At 37.0% G+C, this 22,269-nt stretch overlaps 1 protein-coding gene across 2 annotated transcripts in view; it reads left to right on the top strand.

Annotated features, from left to right (window-relative positions):
- The window catches only part of CRIM1 (cysteine rich transmembrane BMP regulator 1), a 182,935-nt gene that overhangs the window by 33,422 nt on the left and 127,244 nt on the right, over window positions 1–22,269 (top strand). The window lies entirely within an intron of this gene.

The following is a 22,269-nucleotide window of genomic DNA, read 5'->3' as shown; positions in this document are numbered from 1 at the left end:
GAGGAATTCAACTACATCTCAATTTTCCAGTCTTGGTCTATGAAACAGGAAATAGCAATTAGAAAAAGGGAAGAGCATTAAGAAAATAATGATTGATCAAGAATTTAAGAACTAAGGAAGAGAGAAGTATTACCCTGTCCCTGGTTCACTTCCTAGGCATTATTAATGAGACATATTGTGGTTTTCTGTTGCTTCTCTATAGGGATACTGGGTTTCTGTCTTGTTTTTCCAGCCTTTTTTTGCCTGGAAAACAGCTACTGAATCATGAGTGAGTGTTCAGTGCAAATTATGGTATTGGTGCACTGTAGGTTTCCTTTCTGAAGCTTCTTTTGTAGCAAATACAAGATTATTATAATATATGTTACATTGTTGTTAGCTTGATTTGGAAATTTCCTCTTGGTTAGCCAGTAAGCATGATGGAAACTGTGAATCTCCTTTAGTTTGCTTCTTCATTTATCTGTTACAGTTTTCTGCCTGTAGTAGCTTTATTTTACATGCTAACCTTTGTGTTAATTTTTTCTCAGCTAATAAGAGGAGGCTTTATGTTCTTATGTTGCACTTATATCACCTCTAGGGTTAACATTTTAGGGAGAAGTTCACTGTTTTCCATAATTAAATACTTTCCTCTGTAGTAAAGATATCCGCTTTTATTCTGTGCTGTATTTCCCCAGAAACTATGAAATGTTCCCACTTCAATATTATGCCAAAGTTGCTCCTTGCTAATTGCATGTGGAATAAGTTTTAATACTGTCTAAAATACTTTCATTTCTACATTTCCATTGTAAAGAAACAACAACCAAGAAATCCCAAGTCCCACAAAACAAAAAAAAAAGCAAAAAATCAACAATTGGAGAAGGTAGGAGAAGCAAGAACTGCTACCTTTTTGTTTCTGTCTCTTCCTTATAGCAAAGAGATGGAAACTAAATTCCCAGTGTTGTGTTCTCATACAGTAATTTAGATCCTCTAGTACTGTGCAGCCTGACTGCCTGCCACTTTAATTTAAAAAGGTGTCAATTTTCCTTTTTTTTTTTTTTTTAAGTTCCAGGTTATGTAAGAAGCAGACTACTTTAGCTAGTTCAGCAGACCTGTAATATATGCTAGGAAAACCAAGCGCTCAGGGAGCTCCCTGACCTTTAAGGATGCTGGAAGTTTCCTTAGTTGCAGTCAGTAGCATGAGTCTTCCTTTTGCAGCACGAGTAACATAAAAAGAAGTTGCCAAAATCAGTTCCTTGCCGGTTATTTGTAATACTTGTGTGAAACATTTCATCTTGCTGCTTTAATTTTTTGGGCTTGGGAAATAACTTCATTGCTAATTGTGACAGACTGCATAGTAGCATTGTTTTTTCAAGTCTTTTGAAATATAAAATATTTGATGTGAAAGTTGAATAAATCTTTCTTTTTGTCCATTCAATACTTTTTTTTTTCTCCCTGCACTGTGGACAAATCTTTGCCAGTCTTAAGCTTCATCTGTAGTATTTCCCCCACTGTCTGAATTCTTTTTACTCTGCCAGATTTATACAGACATAGTTATTTTTCATAATTCCACACTCCTCAACCTTCCTATTATGATGTTCTCCCATTATCCAATAGTGATTCTGGTTTATTTAATATTGACAGTTTTCCAGTTGCTTTTCGTTACAGCAGCAATAATTTTATTCATTAAGAATTATCTTTGGTTTATGTATTTTTGTACATAACGTATATGATTTCAGATTATCCATTCTTATATTCTTGTGAACTGATACATCGCTGACTTAATTCCAAATTGTCAATTTTAAATAGTATCTTTTAAATAGTTTCTGAAGCCTTGGTTAAAAAAAAACAACAAACAAACACAAAACCAAACAAAACCAAAAAACTTAGTCCCTGGAAGAGTTGAAGAGCAACACTAAAATATTTTTGGAGTAATATAGTATTGTACTTAGCCTCATTCCTGTCTCTGCATTGCCTGCCTGTTGCCTTTTACTTTCAAAGCTGGTGGTACAGGTAAACACTTCAAAGATTGAGGAAGAGGATGCACTTGAGCTACCCTCAAAGCACTTTATAGAGGAAGTACAACTGACCCATCAATGAAATTCTCTATACAGCAAATGCTGGTAAGTGTACTAAATGATCTGAAAAAAAATGTTTATGATATTTTAATTTTAGCAGTCCTATTATAGCACTGCAGTGTCTAGATGAAAATGTGTTTGCTTTTCAAGTTAAATGGTACTAAGTTAATCATCTTGTCTTCTTCCTTCTCTTGTCTTGGATCTACAACTGTCCATTTCTTTGACATAATCCAAGAAATTCCTTTCCCTAGGCTACTGCCTTTCTTGCCTGGCTTTCTTCCTTACAGCATATTCTCCAGTTCCTTTCACAGTGAGAATATTTCTCGTCATCATCTGCTCTACTTATCCACATATGATCTTAAAGTAGCTTTTCTAACAGCAGAGGAAATGGTTTTATGAAATATCCATGGAAGTGTGTATGAAGGTGTCTTAGGTTTGCACTTACAGCTGATTATTTGCTAGCACTGGTGGGTGTTTGCACTCAAATAATTTTAAATCCTTCTTTAATCAGATTTACTCTATTTTTCGAAGGTGTTGATGATATATTATGATCTGATGGTAGGTAGGTGAGCATCAGCTGAATTAATTGTAACTGCTCCTGTCCACATGCTTCACTGACTGCAAATGCAAATTACAATTCTTCAGTGTAGTTAGAGTTTGCATTTGGGACAGAGTAAGCACCCTGTTATTTCTTGTCACAGCTTAGCTGATAAATGCTAGCTTGGTAAGACAAGGTAATATTTTAATAAGGTTTAGATAGTGTATTTGTGTCCTTTGCTTCACTGGAAGTATTGAAAAATTAAAATGTCACCAGTACTCTGCATCCCTGATTTGTCATCTCACAGTATGCTTGTTCTGTACAGTACTGCAGTAACTTAAATTTAAAGCAACAGTATTTTCTTTTTTTCATAAGCCCGAGAGAGCCCTTTCAATAATAAAATCAACATTTGAAGCTTATTTTAGAAAAGTTGTCCTTTTGGTAACTTCATAGCAAAATTTACACAGGCATTTTCAAATGCTTTGGCTTTTGTTTGCCTCTGAATTCATCCTCCCCCCCACCTGAAGATCCTAATACACTTTTCCATTAGTTAATTCTGTGGACTCCAAACATCTTAAGAAACTTAATCAGAGTAGCTTCAGGTCTTAAATGTTCATTTCATTGACTGGAAAGCTTTGTGGAAGTTTCGCTTAGGCCACTAGTGATGGTATCCTAGTGAGACATGGAACTTTTGTGCACTTCAGGGTTTTTTAAGGTGGATATAGTGGGCTGTTAGTAGAGGCTGGAATAATTATTTCTGTGTTTTCTAATGTGATGCTTTATGGCTTGAGTCACTGTATTTTAAGCAAATCACTGCTTTCTTATCTTACAGACTTTGCATTAACAAAAGCAAAAATGCTTTGTCCCCTCTGCTGCAGGTCTAGTGAACATTATCATTTTACACAGTTCAGGCTTTTGTGATGGTGTTGTTCCTGATAAAACTCCTCCACGTTATAGTTACTGATTTAGTTTTAGTGAACCTTGAGAAGCAAACAGGCTTTTTCAGACAGTTGTGGTTTTGAGTTTGTTTGTTAACTGTGGATGGAAACCTGTGTTAGCTCCAGTAAGGACGGAAATAAATGAGGTGCTGTCTCATGCTAGTATTTTGGAGGTTAAGGCTTTAAGGAGTGTCCTTCACTCCAAGTTACGTTTAAAGAAGTTAGCTACAAGAAAACAAAATTCAAAGAACAGAAAGCTTAAGAGCTTCTGTTTGAATATTGAGCGGTAAATGCTGCTTCACAAAAGTTCAGTTCTATGTACCGCTTCTTTCTGAAAACATCTATACAGAAGTTCCTTCCCTCAAGATGCAGAGTGATACTAGACAAGTGTTCCATGTGTGTATTATACTTTTTGTTAACATTGTGCAAAAGGGCTGAAAACTGAAATAGGCAATTAGGAAAAGCAGTGATGCCAGTTAATGGAAACTTTGATTAAAGAAAGAAATGGGAAAATGGCCAATAATTGGATTGTTTAGATATGAAAACAGAAGTGAGAAACTAAACAGATGACAGTTGGCAGCTTAAGCCTTGGGTGGGAATCAAAGAGGAAAGGCTCTGTTGTGATGGTAGCTGGTGTGGTGCACATGAAGGTCTAGGAATGGAAGTAACAGAAGAGGTGTTACTAACATGACTGAAGAGGATAATGGACAACAGGTGTGTAAGTTATATACAGTTTTGAGAAGAAGGAAAGAGAGAAGGTGAAGAAGGCAGTCAATAAGAAAAATCTGAATTCTGTAGCTGTGGTACTAGGTAAAACAGTTGTGAGAGGGCTGCAAGATGCTTGTGCTGCTCAAGAGCATTGAGAAGAATGCCTGTCACCGTGAACGGATAAGTGTTACTCATTCTTTCTGGATGGTGAGATTAATCAGTGATAGGGAAAGTACAGAAGATACAACTGGGTGATGTGAAGAGTATTAATTCTGAGGCAGAAAGTTCAGCTGTGGATTGGGAGTTTAAGGGCTCAGTTTTCTTTTGATTTTTGACAGAAGCATGACATCTAACAGAAGCAGGTGATATTGTCATCCTGGAAAGTCATTGTAGTGTTAAATACCTGTTGAAGGGCTTTTGGCAGCCCAGTGGTTTATGAATGTGTTCAGAGAGCATTTGATAAGATAGCTACTGAGTAGTAGGAAGGCCGAGTCTGTCAAGGTGAAGAACCATGATATTTCCCACTTACGGCCTTGTTTTCTTGGGTCAAAACATCTGCATGAAGAAATGCTCATTCAGTTATTGTGAATAATTTTATATTGGCTGGAGGAGGAGAGAATGGAGTGGTATTTACAACTGTTCCAAGCATCAGTTAGGCATTTGCCTGAAGGTTTTTCTTGTGTGTTTTTCCATTATTTCTCATATAGAACCTACTGGATCAAGATTTTTGAACACATAGTGTGGCTTAAATCTTTAGTCCCCAGGGGGCGTTCTTTTTTTAAGCTGCTGGGCTTTATGCTTAATGAGAAATGTTTTATTCAGCTTTGAAGTTTTGGAGGTATTCAACTTCTGGCTTCAAACTGGAAACATTCAGCTCCTGTTCAGTTGTCCTGGATAATTCCATGTGCAAAAGTTCTCCGTTTTCTTAGGGTGTTGGGTATTTTTGAATGACAGGAAGAATGGATACTGCTTCTGTTTTCTTTCTGGTCTTAGGTGAAATTTTTGTTTCCTTCTCCATTTAATATACTTCCTAATGTTCCTTCACCATGTTGTTTGTTTGCTTTTTTTTGGTGTTTGTTTGTTTGTTTGGGGTTTTTTTGCTGTTTTGTTTTCTGCATGTATTTTGTTACATGTTATCATCATTTTTGTGTGTTTTTTTTTTTTCAAGCACTGTCTGAAAAATACAGATGCCCAAATGCAGCCATGTGACTCCATTTTTGCAGAGAATTTCAATTATAACATTTTGGGTTACCTCTATAAGAATACTCTTCAGAAGTAAGCCTTGGCAGTCTGTAAAGAAGTGACTCCATTCCTTCAAAATTCTCATCTTAGTGGGATGTTGTCTGGGCCATGCTCACCTTAAGTGTAATGAGCTCAAGTCAATAATTCATACAGATGCTGCTTCACTGACATGCTGTCTTTATCACTGGAGACACACGTTTTCTGTAGTTTGATTTATTTGGTGGAATAATTACAATTTTTCTCACTAATGTTTCTCATTTCACCTCTCTTTCTTAAGTAGATGTAGTTGCTCATTGCTTACAATTCCATGTAATGTGCTTCACAGACCTAAAATAGAAAAAGCTTTTTTTTTTTTACATTTCTGACTTTATAGAATAGTTTCTGGAAATAATTATAATATGTAACTATCCTTGAAAACTTGGTATAATTTGTGGGATCAGTAGGTTATTTTCTGTTCTCAGCCCCCAAAAGAGGCAATTTCAAAAAGAGAAACTTTCCTGTAAAGAAATTTGGCACCAGGGAAAGGAAAACCTCAAACAGAAAGATGATCTGATTTGTTTTCTCTTATCACCTTATGTCTCATCACGTCATCCTCTTGTCTGTAGCTAAACTTTTTATACCTTTGAGTTCCACAGAGATGGAGCTTCAGATGTGATAAAGCCAGTAAGTTTGGCAGCCTGTCACTTTTACCGCAAAATAAAAGACACATGTCTTTGATAAAGCAATTTTAATACTTGGAAAAGCATGTGAGAGGCATGAAATGTTAACGACAGTTTTGTAAGTTGTCCTCATTTTAGACAGATAAATTGTCTCATACAGTTCCTAAAAACACTGTTTTGCCCTAGTCAATATAATTTACATTCCTTCTCTTCAAAGACTTCAGAGAATAGGGTTTTTTTCACCTCAAAGGTTAGATTAATTTAGCAAATAGTGTCATGAATTCCAGCAAAAGGAATAGATAAGTGTAATATTCTTGTCCATAACCTTTTAAAAAAGCTATGTACATGTAATGTAATTAAAAAATTCACTAATGCACAGGTACACACAGAATAGTTTGAGGTGTTATGTGCATCAATCCTTGCTACAGTCTTTCCTCTGGAATTTCCATGAGTAGAGAAACCTAAGTCCTTCTATACCTGTTGTCTTAAAAGGACAGTAGCCAGTACAACTGAATACTGCAGATAGCTGAAGTTTTTTTGGCCTAGTAGCACATCATCTTGTAGCAGAAACAGTGCACTAGCAACAAAGTACTATCCCTGTAGCTTGCTACACCCCATTGAGTTTCAGTTGTTCTCCTAGTGTCCTGCATTTGGCCTCCAGTAACTGTTTATAGCAGCCTTTCTTTTCTTTCTGATTTCTTTAGCAGAGTCTCCTATTTAAGAAATGTGTGGTAGGGGGAGAAAGAGAGAAGTCAGCAACAAGCCAGTGCTTCTCTCCAGCCGCCTCATGCCACAAGCAACTACTTTCCTTTTTATTTCTTTGTTACACTTTGGTGATGAAGTTTTTCTAGAATCTCAGATGTAGTTTGTCTTCATGCTGTGGAAATGTAACTGACATGGAAGTGAACAGGCTGGTACTCCCCTAATGACCTTGATTGACAATTTTTTTGCTTCCTGGTAGGTGGGAGCCGTAACGCTTAGTATAAGGACTCTGTTGTAGGCTGGAGGAAGAGGAAGACTGCAATAAACAGGACTACTGGTAAGTAACACTTCATCCTTCCTGTGAAAGTCCTCAACTATATATGATGATTGTTCTGGAAAAAGGATTGATTCTAGATGAAAACATCTCTGTTTGTGAGGCTTCCCAATAAATTTTCTGTTTTACTTAGAGACATGTCTTAAACTCTCAAAGTATCTAAGGGGATCAAAGTATCTAAGAGCAGTTTTTCCAAGCAATGGTGGTGCAGAGGGCACTGAATCTGAGAGGCTTCAGAGTAGCAGGATTTTCAGCCTCCAGCATGTTTATGGATTAAAAGAGCTCAAACACAATGTTAGGAGTGGACTAAGAACAGAGAGCTTACCTTCAGCAAAAATTGTCTGACAAAACCAGCTGGTGGAGTATGGCTTCCCTATGAAAGGAATAAAGGTATTTTGACATTATGTGTGCTGTTTGGCTGTATAGCATATTGATGTTTCAGGCAAACATATGTTCATTAATTGAATTGCCTCTGATATGTGTTTGGTATGATGTATTTCATTCCATTACTCTCTTAAAAATTTAAAGTTTTCTGAGTGATGGTATGATAGGCTTGAGGAAGAGCAAGATGTTGGGCTTCACATATTGGTATCAGTAAAGCATAGAGCACACTTGTTTTTAGCCAGAGGAAGAGAACCATGAAATAGTGGTAGCTACCTGTCTTGTCCATTTAGACATGAAAAAAATGAGCAGTGCCACTTCAGTTCAGTGTCTACTGTACTTTGTATAGCCTTAAGGAACAGGTCATGTCTCAGTGCTGTGTGATGAAAATGGTTATTTTTACATATAAGATCAACAATACAGCTCTTTTCAGTGTTGGTTTTCAATTTGAAGTACACAACTGTGACTATTGTGCTAGGGCCAGCACTAAAAATTACTGGAAAAGTTTCAGGAATCATCCTGGCAGTGTTTCTATGCTAAGATTGCTCCTGGCTCCCTAGTAATTTTTAGAAGGTATTGGAAGGTTGTTAGCATACATAGACAAATTCTGGTCACAGTAGCCTGGGAAAGCTACTGTGTTTTAAAAGTAAACTCTGTAATAGTTTTACAAGTGTAATCACAAAAGCAAATTTTGGAATGCTTATTAATCAAAATGGTGTTTGACTTCTGAGTAAGCAGTGTATTGGTAATTTATGTAACCAGAATGAAAGCCTCCAGAAAGGCTTGAACAGAGTTGGTGAGATGGTCTATGCTGACAAATAAATTTGCATGTGGAGATAATTTTTTACATCATTAACTGAAATTTGCATGATAGTTAAAAAAGACAATATGAGCAAAGCAGGAGTGCAGATGGATTACATGATCAGTATCACACACATTTACCTTAGGACCTGGAATATGGAATGATAAATGGTTCCTTTCTATAGGAGAGAGGAAAGGTTTGTTAAGAAATTGCTATCCCTTGAATTGGAGGATGAGGGATACTTTCTTTTTTAATGGAGGCTTTTTGTATGCATGAGTTGAACCAGTCTTGTAATCTTTGTGAACATCAAACTTCCTTGACCTCCAAATACATGGAAATGTTGCCTTCATAGTGTTTTACTTAATAATAAAATTTTAAAATTAGTTGATTACTCATAATTTAATAATTCTGTTGTTTTAATAATAATAACTTTTGCAAGCTAGAGTTAATTTTGGAAGCATTGTCATGTTGTTACAGATTTCCACCCTTGAAGCTGCTGCTTGATCAGACTTTCTTAATTTCAGCTCTAGATACTTCAAGTGTAGTCTGGCAGCTCAGCAAACACGGAAAGCCAGAATATCAAGTTTTCTGTAAGGCTGGCAGGCTTGCTTCTGGGCCCTTTGAAAAACAAATATTCTTTCTGCTCCAATCTCTTCATCTGAAGAAAACTGTGTATCTCTGTGAAGCTTGATAAAGATTAAAGCGTGTTCATGTATTTTAGTACCTCTAATAACAGACAGAGGTGGGGCTAAAGGGCCGGGCTTGCCAGACTCTTACAGAGAAGTGGAGTTAGACCACAGTTGATTTTAATGGACAGTTTCATTTTAGTGAGGTTATTTGAACTGGGGAAAAAAAAAAAAAAGAAATTAAAAAGTCAATTAGTACTGAGAAACTATTGGCAACATCTTAGCTCTATTAAGTCATAAGCATTTAACTCGTATTCACTTCCAAATGTCTGGAAGGAAAAATGTTTTTGGCTATATGTCAAATAGAATGTGTGCTAAAGTCTGGCAAATATGCCTTTAGCCTTTAGTTTGCTGCAAGTTACACAGTGTCCCTTTCACAAACAATTAATCTCCTGCCCTAATACTACTGGAAGGATGTCCAGTAGTAGTTCTAGCCAGAAATTATATTCCTCTCTGCTTTATTACATCTAGTTAGCACCTATGCCATCTTACTACTTATAACTGGGAGTAAGGAGCATGAAAGTCAGCTGGAAGAAGAACCAAACTGAAAGAATGCAAAACAGACACAGGTCCTCTTTTATTTTCTATTTTTTAAATTTTTTTTTTACTCTTGGAAATCACCAAGTCTGCTTAGTCACTGTCTTCCCACTTGCTACCCTTCTGAGTTGTTCAGAAAACTGTAGTGGCAATATTCTTGCAGGTTTCTGTGCAGCTTTTCCATTCTACCTGTTCCTATGTTTTTCAGAAAAGCTGTATTTCCTTACTTTCACAACAAGATGATTTTCCTTCTCAAAGCAACTATATGGATATGATTAATAACTTCTATTTAATGTGTGAAATGTCCCATATGGAAATGATCAAAAGACATTGACTATGAAATAGTATATGATGTGTTGTGGAAATACTATAGTGACTGGTACTACATTGGGTGCACAGGGAAAAATATAGCCATCTGACTAATAATTTTTATAGCTTTTAGGTGATTATAGATAGTGGTGATTGTTATAAACTATGCATGCACCTTAAAGAGAAAAAAATCCTCCAAGATCAGAAGTTTTTTAAATACATATTATACTTAGACTGAGGGAGAACAAGACAAATGTTCAATTAAGAAAAACTGGGAATCAAAGATGAACAGATTTTCAGCAAAGATACTGTAAAACAGTTGGTGAATAATGTGCAATGAGAAGTAGTACTGCAGCGGGAATTAAAAAAAAACCAAACAAACCTGAAATTGTCTCTAATGAAATGTATAGCCAGTTTCATAAGAAACCAGAAATGCCCACTGTGTATATTGGGCTGAAAGAACATTTGCTCAAGAGAAATCTGGCACCTAACCAAGAGAATTGTTTAGTGTTGAGAAGTAAGTAAAAGTAGCTGAAGTACTACAATTTCAAGTGCGATGACTGCAGGCTGATTTGCAGGCACTCAGTTCCAGTGTTTGACCACCCTTCCTATGAAAAATGTTTTCCTTGTGTCTTAACTGGAACATCTCTTTCTGTGGCTTGTGGCACTGTTACGCTCACCAGTGGCTTGGTCCATGTTCCTGTGGACTCAGGAATCATGTATGTCCTGTTTGCGCTTAGCTGTCTCCTCCTTAATCTTTCTCAGCCCTGAGATAGTCCTTCAACCCTACAAATGCTCAGTGGCAGACTCGGGATGGCTGACAGTAGACCTTATCAGGAAGGATTGTGGCAAAGGAGACACACTAAATCAGCCTTGCCTGTGTATTTCTATTGCTAGGTCCTCCATCAATTGGGCAGCTGCCACCTCTTTCCTCAATGTTCTTTTTGCTGCCAACATAGCCTGCAGAAGTCCTTGTGGGTTTTATCCCTGCTACCAGTTTAAAATCCAGCCCACCCTAGGTTTTCTTAATTTCACTGTGTGACTCTCTTTTTCCTGAGTAGCCCAATTCTACTTACACTTTATTTTGAATGTGCACAAAGTCAAGAATTACTCATTCAGGGAATGACTGGGAAAGGCTGGGTTTCTTTTAGCTGTTCACAGATTTGGACTGTTGTATACTGAATGTAATTCTGCAGACTAAGAAAATATTTGTACATTTTAAAAGAACAACAAACTTTAAGAAATAGTTTGCAGCAGTAGAGTTAATTATCTTTCAGATTTACAAGAAGCAGGAAAGGCGTTTCCAAAAATCAGCATTAAAAATTCAACCAGAAGCATCATTGTTGTCTGTCTTTGTTCCCAATATATTAAGTAATATGTTCTCTTCTGTAATGAAGATTATGAAAAAAAAAAAATACTAATGGTTGAAGTACAGGTAAAAGTCTTGGAAAATCAGCATTTGATAAATTGTATTTGTAAAACTTTTAAGAAATATAATAAAAATTAAAATCCCAATTGTGAGAATTTGAGGGTTATTTGCTAACAGCAGTCCTGATTTGGGTCAGTTATTTACACTGACAAGAAATCAGCATTATTCCAGTGCAGTTGTAAAAAAATCTACAAAGGAAAATGGCAATAGTTGTCTATAATTTGAAGTCTGTTCATGCTTTCCTAGTAAATTCAAACATTCAGAAAGCTTTAATATCAATATTTTGTACAGAACATGTGCTTTACATAAAGACAAGCAAGAGAGTGACCTTGCTGCTGAGCCTGTGACCAGTAACCATTGCAGGGCAGAGCAGTGTTTCCCACAGTCCGTTCCTCAGCGGAAGGTTCTGATCAGAAGCACTTCTGTGAGGTTTCTCCCGTGGAGATTTCCCGCCCTGTGTGTATACTTGAGGAAAGGATTTTCTGCTTTGTAGCTGTTCTTGTTTTTTTATTTTTGCTTTGACTCGGTGATCTATAGCTTCCTCATTGTTTTTGTTGGCTATAACTTACTACAACAATGTTAATTTTTTCCTACATCCTGTGTTAAGTAGGTGATGGGTTTGTATAGATGGTCTATTAATTGTGTAATATTTAAGCAAGATAGTAAAGAACGGCTGTCAAGAACATGGAGATTATCTTGTCATTTTTTTATAATGTTGTCAGTTATGCAGTTTGTTCTTGAACAATGTTGAGGAATTAATAAGTCTACTTTAAGCTAGCATCCATGTAATAAAGCATCATTTCAGATGCACCTGAAGCTGAAATAATGACACGCGTTGGAAAGCAGTGTAAGTATTAAGAAGGGCAATAGTAAATGCTAGAATACTGAATTTAAATGTACTTGTATATTGGGGAACTGCATCATGTTGATAGATGCGGTTTTGTATTCTCAGTCAATGTTCTGCAAGTGGCAATAAACAGCGTATCTAGTAAAGCTTCCACGTGATTATGAATAGAATAATTGTGCAAGAAGTGAAGTCTATTGTATGTACCCAGAGGAACTAGAAATATCTAACAAGCTCTTCACTGACATTTTCTTTCTATACTGTACATATTTTAGAGGGAAGCAAAAGAGAGAAGGAAATTTGAATTAATTACTGGAGGGGGGGGGAAACAACAAAAACTGATCATTTAATGAACAACTGAATGATTGAAAGTAGGTTGGGATGAAGCTACAAGGACATACTGTAATTAACAGGTCATTTGATGATCAGGTTAAATAGCTGTTCCATACGGGAGAAGGAATAAGAGATCTTCCCTGAAGCTCTCCAGAGTCTTCATCTTTTTAATCCTCCTTCACTAGTTTTTTCTACTTCAAATATATATGCCTTGCATCTATTAGTATTGAGATTTCATAAATAGAAATTTTAGGTCTGGTAACTCATAATCATAGAAATTTCCTTTATCTCCTACATTTTATAAAAATCATCTCCAGTAGTGATTTCTGTGCACAGAGGAGCATATGCAGATTTTTGAAATTTCAGAACTCCCTGTGTTTATTGTTTTTAAAACAGGCATGTTTAAGTGTCATATTTTTAGGATGAAAAGGAACAGTTTATGCCTCTTAAAACTTTCTGACTCAGACTATAAGATAGTCACATCTAGCAGTGGCTTGCAGTGAGAAAACAGCCTGGCAACTGCATCATTCAAGGAAATTTGGCATTTTGGTTTTACTGTGTCCTTAATTTTTTTTTCATGCAACTGTTGTTCATTAATTATACATTCATACTTCTGTGTGTTTTGTTTGTTGTTTTTTTTTTAACAGGAGCTGTTTAGAGTTTAATAGATATTTAATCATCTTAAAACCATACTACAGTTTTTAGTTTCTGGTTTGTTTGGGTTTTTTTTAAGAATATTCAGGAAAGAAAGTAGAAATACTTGCAGCAGCAAGGTGGAATGTTTTTGAAAAGGCAAGGAGCAATGCAGAAAATGCTTAGGATTAATTTGAAAGATTCTCCCATTAAGTTGCAAATCATGTCAGCTTTTACCTTGTGCTACAGTATAAATGTGGAGAGGTCTGACACTGAAATAACAGAAATTAATGAAATACAGGCTTCTGTTTCCTGGATATTTTTCTAAAGTCTGGACATTGCAGTGTTTATAAGGGAAACTGGAAAGCTTGTAAGTTTGGAGTAGTAGTTCCAATAGGCTTATTAGTTACTCCTGATCTCATAAGTAATTTTAGTATGTAGAATTCAGCATTTTTTTGGGTTACAGCATTTTCAAACACTGAATTCTTGTTGTTTAAGCCAAAAGATACCATCCAATCTGACCTCCAATTAAAAGTAACATACAGTCTTAGCCAGTGAAAGATTAATAGCATGATAATCTATATGCAATAACCAGAGCAAATGCTCAAATGCAGTACATACCTTAAACCATAGGACTCTATCTTACTCTTTCCTGAAGAAAATATAAATTGAAATTCAAACCTTATTCTATGGGCATTCAGGCTAGTTGTTTTCAGAATATAGAATAGAAGCAAGTGTGCTGGGTAAAGAACTGCTTGATAGAACATGAAAATACATCCTCAGAATAATTTTTACTTTTTAGAAAGAGAAGCAAGGATTCTTGTACTTGTGATGGCTTTGATGGTTTGGATGCCTTGAGGTAGAACTGTTCTGCACCATGCTTACAATGAGTCTCCCAAAATACCTAGGGTTTCTCCTTTAAAACTTGGTTATGTAAGTGTACAAAATGCTAAAGTCAACCTGTGTACCACAGCAACTCACATCTGCTGGGTGAAATGTTAATCTTAATGTTTTAAAATCAAATCTATCTGTTCTGCTTTCTAACCAGGCAATTTTCACAGGTGTCCTGAGTCAGAGCAGAGCTTTCCAAATCCTCATCTAGACCCTGGGAAGATCCTGTTTTCTTGTATCTATGGCTTGTCTGTCCACCTGGTCTCTGCTTTCTCAAGGGTCTCCTATATATTGGGATCCTGGCTTCCTCTGTCCCTGCCTGCTGTCTCCTAGGACTGCGTCCCTTGGCTGGCCATGGTTAGCTGCCTCCAGGGAAAGGGGCACTTCTCCCTTCATAATATCTCACCTGAAAAAGTTCAACCAGCTGGAAAAAGTAAAGAGGCAACCTTTCTCATGGCCATTTCACCATTCTCAGTGTTTACCTACCCAAAGAATAACAGCAATACGGAGTGCTAGAAAGTGTGCCCCTGAGTACAGGCACTGCTGTGGGGATACCTGGGCATGCTCTAAAATAACCTGACTTGCATACTGGAGAAGCATACTGGAAAAGCATAGCTGTTTCAGTGAGCACTTGACAGGTTAATCTGTGGTGTGCTATCTCTGCTTTCTCTCTGATGTGTCTGTATGGGAAACTGGCAGGAGAAGTCCCCAGCAACTGGCGGTCTGCCTTGGATTACTGTGGTGGCCCCACAGCGCTCCAGTTTACAGTTCACCACAGGGTAGTAGCTTTGTGGTGAACCATAGGAAGTCTGACTTGAGACCATTGCCAGCTGCTGTTCCCAGTGCTGGTAGAGTTCCAGAGGTAGGAGAGAGGCAGAGCTAATACAGGGTGGTACAACTAGGAAGGCCAAGGTTATGATGTAAAAGTAAAGTATTTAAAACAAAACACATAATTTTTCACCAAGGCTTTGTACTAATGGTTGACTCCAAATGTATCTCTGGAGGAAATTTTCCTTTCACAAGGAAACATCATCTTCAACCAAAACTTCAATTTTCCCTGTGGCTGTAAAACATGAGATGAACCTCCCCACCAGTCGCTCCTGCACTGATGACTACTCTTTCACCTGAATATGGTCAGCCATTCTGGACTCTTGCCCTGTTGTCTGTCATTCTGTATCAAAATGCATACTTACCAGCTGGTTTGGATTAACAGCTTCACCTTGAAATTTAGCTTATTACAACTAGACAGGAATCTTGAATTTCAGGAGGTAACAATTTTAATATAATATCATCAGTGTAATCTTGCACTGCAATCATATGTTAATTAATAAGGCACTGTTCTATCCACAATGTGTTAAAAATTGATATTTATTCTTTGTCATGAGTTGTAGTAATCAAGTTCAGGTTTTCAGTGTGGCTAGTAATGTAGACAGACTGGTTTTGGGTTTTGTTTTTGTTTGTTTTGTTGTTTTTTGGGTTTTCTTTAAAGGGCATTACCATAATATGTGCCTGGCTGACTGGCTCCAAGTGCATATGGGGTTATACAAATTAAAAAAAATATTTTACTGTCCAACTGATAAAAAAAGTAAGCAATGGTTACCAACAAATGTGTTGCTATGAAGAAACAATGAAAAATTGTCTAGCATGAACTCTAGGTTTGGAAATGTAGTATTGTCAAGATTTGTATTTGATATTTTCGCAGAAGTTTAGTAAGGGGCTAGGGACAATGACACTGTGGGACAGTTTAGTAATCTCAGGGTGGCAGCTGCACTTTGTTTTGGAAGGGAGAGTGTCCATTTGTTCCTTCAGTCTTGCTGTTCAACTGTCACCTTTACTTTCTCTGTTTTTCTTCAGATTGTGGTTACAGTGGGACAGGATTGACATATCTAGATGATAATTATGTGACTTGAATGTTCACCACTTGATTATTAAGTAATGAACAAATACAGGCACTGTAACTAAGCCTTGCTTAATATATTGTTGTTAGATGGGCACTAGTTTTTCTGGTTTTGACTTTCTCTATATGCATTGCTCCCTTCGGTACTATGAATACATTTCAAGGAAATTAAGATAAAATAATACCATTTTGGAGCTCTCCTATTATCTTTTGTGGATTGGTTCAAGAACCTTACCAATGACAAGTAGTTCATGTTCTTAAGAAAAGATTTCTAGATGTACTTGGAACATTTTTTAGGACTAGAAAAGTTCACTCTACCTTGCAAGGCAACTTCAGTATGTTTAGTGTATAAAGAGAAGTCTTACTGGTTACTTTTCTTACAGTTCTGTCACAGGAGAAAAGATCTCTTTAAATGGGGTGGGCACGTGGATTGGAAGATGAAAGTATAACAGATAGAGAAGCTACAAGTTAAAGCTTAGAAAAAGATGTCATTAATGTTAAAGCTGCTTAATCTGTAGATTTTTTTTCTACCACTTGCAGTTTCAAAGTCAAGATCTGGGTATCTTTCTAAAAGGATCGCTGATCTTAATTGAAGACAGTAGCTGTTATGATTTTTTTTCTTGTGTGTGTATTCCACAGGTCAGTTTTTATAATTCTGATTATTATTCTTGGTATTAAAAGAGTTCAGGGAGCCATATGTATGAAGTATTAGGAAGTTTATTTAAATGGAGTGTAAAGTGACGCAATAATGTACATGGGCTCCAATAGGAAAGAGAAGAAAGTCATCTGAGCTAGTGAGCATGGATTTACCAAGGTGAAGTCATAATTGACCAACTTGATAGCCTTCCAAGACGAATTACTGGCTTGATAGATGAGGTGAAAGCAGTGCAGAATTGTGGGTCTTGATTTCAGTGAGGCTTTTGGTGCTGCCGCCAATAAGATCTTCATAAAGAAGCTGAATGAGCAGAAAGTGAGGTGAAAACTGACTCAATGACCACATCCAGAGGTCATGATCAGGGATGTAAATCCTGCTTGGAGGGCAATAACTAGTGGTGTACGTCAGAGGTTAATACTGGGTCTGATCATGGTAAGCATCTTCATTAGTGATCTGGATAATGAGGCAGAGTGTACCCTCAGTGAATTTGCTGGTGATACAGAACTGGGTGGCGTGGCTGTTACACCAGAGGGTCATACTGCTGTCATGAGGCAGGAACCTCATGAACTTCAACAAAGAGGAGTGCCAAGTCCTGCATTTGTGAAATAAAAAGTACATACACCAGTATATGCTGGAGGCCACCTACTGCAAAGCATCTTGGCAGAAAAGGCCCTGCCTGTCCTGGTGGACACCAAGTTGACCATGAGCTGTCAATATGACCTTTTGGAAAAGAAGGCTGATGGTGTGCTGGACTGCATTAGGAGGAGTGGAGGGAAGTGGTCTGTCCGTATTACTTAGCACTGATGAGAGCCACACCTGGAGTACTGTGTCCTGGTCTGAGCTGCCCAGTATGAGAGAGAGACACAAACATACCAAAAAGAGTCCAATGAAGGGCACAAAGGTGTTTAGTGACTACAGCATCTCTCCATTGAGGAATGGCTCAGACATGGCTCAGCAGGGATTGTTCAGCCTTGAGAAGTCTCAGGGGAGATCTTATCAATATGTATAAATACCTGAAAGGAGGATGTAAAGACAGAGTCAGGTTCTTTTCAGTGGTGCCCAGTGACAGGACAAGAAGCAGTGGGCCCTAAGGAGGTCCTCTCTGAACATCAGGATACACTTTTTCATTGTGAGGGTGACTGAGCACTGGTGCAGGTTGCCCAAGAGGTGGTAGAGTATCCATCCGTAGACATAGTTGAAAGCAATCTGGACTTTGTCCTGGACAACCTGCTCAGAGCACCCCTACTTGAGCAGGGAGATGGCACCAGATGACCTCCAGATGTCCTATCTTGTGATTCTGTGTACTACGACAGTGCAATTTAATTAAAAGGTTTTTAAAATAAAATAATAAATGGACCTTTTAGAATAGTACTTCACTGTGTGACAGCTTGTAATGTGATTCTTGTTTGAAGTGTTTCACCTAATTTTTATTATTTGTAATATTTTAAATTTTATATATGGAATACTTATGTAAAACTCTGGGGTTTGAATTAGTAATGTTTGAAATTGGAGCTTGTGTATTTCTGTCTCCTGATTTAAATTGAAAAGTACCACTTGTTGATCTTTGTAAGCAAATCATGTGCTCCAAACAAGATTTTGGTTGTACTGAGAGTATTTTAGCAGTGCACACCACTGCCTTAGACACAAAGCTGTTGACTTTGTTTTAGGAAATAAAAGTTAATTTTCTTCCTTAAAAAAAAATAAAAATAAAAAAAGCCCACTTGCAGATGTTTGTGTGGGGTTTTTATTAAGCACGCTTCCACAGATGTGAACTTCTGCATAGGTCTTCAAGGAAGAGGATGTGTAATACCTGTTGCTTGGCTGAAAAAGGTGCAGTATTTACTGCAGGGGAAATTTTCCAGGGAGTGCTCATAATGGCACATAAGACAGGAGGGCACTGCCTGGATCATGCTGTTCTGTCCTTTGAACATAAATGTTAATCATTGCTGTAAGTGCTACTTTTAAAATAAAACCTCAAGGGGTTTGCTTCTTTTAAAGAGTTGTGGACCAGTAGAAATACCATCCACTTCAGAAACTGTAATAACTATGAATCAAATGTGTGAATTATATCCTCTGTTATGCTCCCTTCTTACTGTCATCGAATTGTAAGTATTCTATTATGTAAAACTATTACTGCATCTAATTAAAGTTTTAATAACAATGTTACAGTACCACACTATTGCAGGAAAATATCAATTTTCAAAAATAATTTTTGTATATTTTTGAATGGTTATTGCAATCTGCTGGCTTCAAACCTTGGAGGAGGAAGATATGATTACTGAGTCTGAGTGTGGCTTGATTCTCATGCTACTAACATTTTAGTTGGGAAGAAAATGGCTCTTGGTATTGTGTACATACAACATCCATTAGCGTATACTCTTCTTTCATACTGGTCAGGTTTTAATTTCAAAGTCCAGATTTTAATTTCAAAGTCCAGTTGGGAAATTCAGAACTATAGAAGAAGTAATTATGAAGTGTTGTCTGTCAAACAAAATCCAGTCAACAGGTACAGATGAAAACTTTCTCACATGCATTTACATTTTTGGGGAGGAAAAGGTCCCAAACCATGTTGGCATCAAAAATTAATTTTTAGAAAAAGTAATTACGTTGCAAATAAGTACAGAGTAAGGGCAAGAGCTTTTTTTTTTTTGTAATTCTGCTTTTGGGACTTTGTACTTCTCTCCTCTCTGCTTTCCATCAATGTCCGACTTTGCCTCAGTACTTCTGGTGTTTTTCTGGTGCACTGAAAGGACTACAGAGTTTAGTATTTTGTCAGTGTGAAAATCCTGACTTGCACAGTAGACTAAGCCTTAACTTTCTGTTAATATGATGATAGTTGCTTGAAAAACATGAAAGATACTGTAAAAATTTTTAGGCTAATCTCCATTGCTCCATTAAGTGCTTAATGCTTTAATTCATGGAGCTAATTCAAAGCTGAAGAAATATTGCAAAAGTTCAGTATTTCAATTTCTAAAAATGCTTTTCATGTTACACTAACAGGAAATGTTCAGTGGCACAAAAATACTGTTTTAACGTGTAAGATGTTTCCTTGGCACAATTGTTTCCTTACTGTCCTCCCTAAAGCCTCATTTAGGGGTGTACAAGTCAACTTGTGCTCACTTTTTTCATGTGCTGGTGGCAACATAACTTTGAAGTATGGTTAAGTAATCATCTGCCACTTGTCTGTGTACAGTTTTTGGAGACTGAGAAAAGCTGCTGGAGTTACTGAGGGGGCTTGAGCTTCTATCCCTGAAATAAAAGGCCCTCAAAAAACAGCTTTGTAGAAGAGCCATAAAGAGCTTAAAGCTGCCCCTTCAGACAGCAGTCAAAGGTGTTTGAACCCTCTGACAACTTAATGCTGGGTGCTTCCAGTACAGATAGGTTTAGTATAAAAATATATACATAATATTAAAAATGAGCAACAGGTTAAACTTTTTAGAGTCTTTTGTCTTTGCGTTTACTCTGTTTTTCCCATGTGTTTGTTGTCAGCACTGTGTTTGCCCTCCGCATTTTTCTGAAAAGTGGAACACTATTTTAACTTCCTATTTTACACTGTTGCAGAGTACTCCTAATAAAATATAGTGGTACTCTTGTTCTTTGAGGGAGTTGAAGGTTTTACTGGACTATTTGGATTAGATTAGTTTACTGTTTGTTAGGGTACAACATAGGAGAATTACACTCTTTTTTTTCTTTTTTTTTTTTTTAACATGTCAAAACTCTGGAGTGTGGCATTGCAGCTGATAGGGAAAGGAGAAGCTGGGAAAGCTAATACAGGACACCAAAGGTCCTGCCTTTGCATATATCCAGGCTTGTCCATAGTGTTGTATCAGCGTGGGGGCTCATAGTTGAGATACTTCAGCTAGATACCTCAAGTTGGATACGTCTAGGTGGTACAATCTTTTGAGTCCGTTTTCTGACTCCTGTCATTCTAACACAAGCTTGTTTCTTATTTTATCTTTTCCTGACTCTTCCTGCATCTTTCATGGCACCTGCAGTAGGCAAAGAAAGAAACTACTTTTAAAAAACAAAACACTAATGAATTAAAACAACATGAAACAAACAAAAACCAACCACAAACAACAAATCCCCTGCCTTTTCTCCTTTTCTCTTTGTCAGTTAGCTAGTTAATGGCAATAACCACATACTAGCTTTGTACCTGCTTACCCCTTTTGGGAGCTTTTTTCTGTATTCAAGCTGTTCTTGTTTGACTAGAATTGGCAACAAGTTTAAAAGCACAAGTAGAGGTGCTAGAAGATTACATAAGCCTGGGAAGCTAGAATAAATTATAAACTTGCTTTTAGTCCTGGCAAGAAATGCCAGTATTGCTTCTGTAATTTCCATGAAGACAACCAAGTTGACACTGCTGAAAAGTGTTGTTTTGTTTTTTCCTTAATAGTAAAGCTTGGGGATGAAATACAAAGAATGCCAGGTTAAAGGGCTTCGTTTGCCAGTTAGAAGCAATCAAAATATAATTTCAAAGGAAAATTATAAATAGTGCTAGTTACATTTCATCATTAGAAATTGTCATCAAGGTAGAGAGTTAAAATGCTATCTTTTGTTATTTCAGGGTGCTATTTTGTTTGTTGGTGTTTTCTTTCTCCCCTGTATAGCCTTTCAACACAATGTACTTTTTGTTTTAAAACTTTTGGAAAGATCCATGTCACTTGTGGCTGAGTTGCAAAGAAAACCACAGACACATATATATTAAATGTGCTTGAAAACAGAGGTTGAAGGGCAGTGTGTTGAATGGGCTTGCAGAACTAGTGACTGGGTGGCAAGCAGTATCAATAGGCTATTTTAAGACTTTTTTTTTTTTTGGAATTTAGTAAGTTGATGCTGCTTCTATTAAAAAAAAACCCTGTATCGTGATTACGATTATCTTGACATAGATGTTTTCCAAAAAGTGAGCTGTTTCTATTTGGAAAAGAAAGCAACCTGTGTGGACTATCCAGGCCTAAAGAAAAGGTTTGAATTCTCCTAATAGGCAGATGTGCAGAGTACTGCATTGATCTCTTGAGAATATGTAGCAGATCAATCTAACATTAGGAATAGGGATGGATGGGGTAAACCTCTCAAGATGGAAAGGAGCAGAAGTGCACTGAGTAGACAAAATAAGAGGAAATTAGCAAAATCAAGTAAATAGGGGAAAAATTTATCTGAACAGGTTTCAGATAAAGTGCAGTGAAGAAAAACACCTTTTGCTCACAAAGAATATAGATTTTTATATATAAAGTTAAAATTATTCAGTTTGCCTCAGGTTAGGAGAAACAGTTTAACCTGCTGCTCCAGAAATGTTGAAATGAGCCTTTTGAAATAAAATCTGAAACCAAGATGCTTCTTGCTGTTGACAGTCTGTTTCATGTTCACCTTTTCTGATGTGCAAATCTCAAATAGAGCATACCAAAGCACTTGAGAAACACTCCAACAACAGCAGCCCGACTGCTTACAGGCATCCTGGGGTTACTGCCTTACAGAGGTAACTGCTCCTTCCAAAGAGCAGTTGTTCTTCTGGAGTAGATTAGAAGTGTCACAGTTACAAATGCCTTCACTCTGCCTCCTATTTCTCTCAGGTTTTACAATTGCCTGTTTGTTGGATCTGAGAGATAATTAAGTAATTTAAAAGATTAATTGGCTTAATAACTGAATTTGCATTCTGGGGATTCTGAAATTGCAGGAAACTATTCATGCAAAAAATGCTTT

The sequence above is a fragment of the Apus apus genome, chromosome 3, assembly GCF_020740795.1.
Source record: "Apus apus isolate bApuApu2 chromosome 3, bApuApu2.pri.cur, whole genome shotgun sequence".
NCBI classification, from domain to species: domain Eukaryota; kingdom Metazoa; phylum Chordata; class Aves; order Apodiformes; family Apodidae; genus Apus; species Apus apus.
Note: the sequence above shows the minus strand (reverse complement) of the source record. Positions and strands in the feature narration are given on the sequence as shown.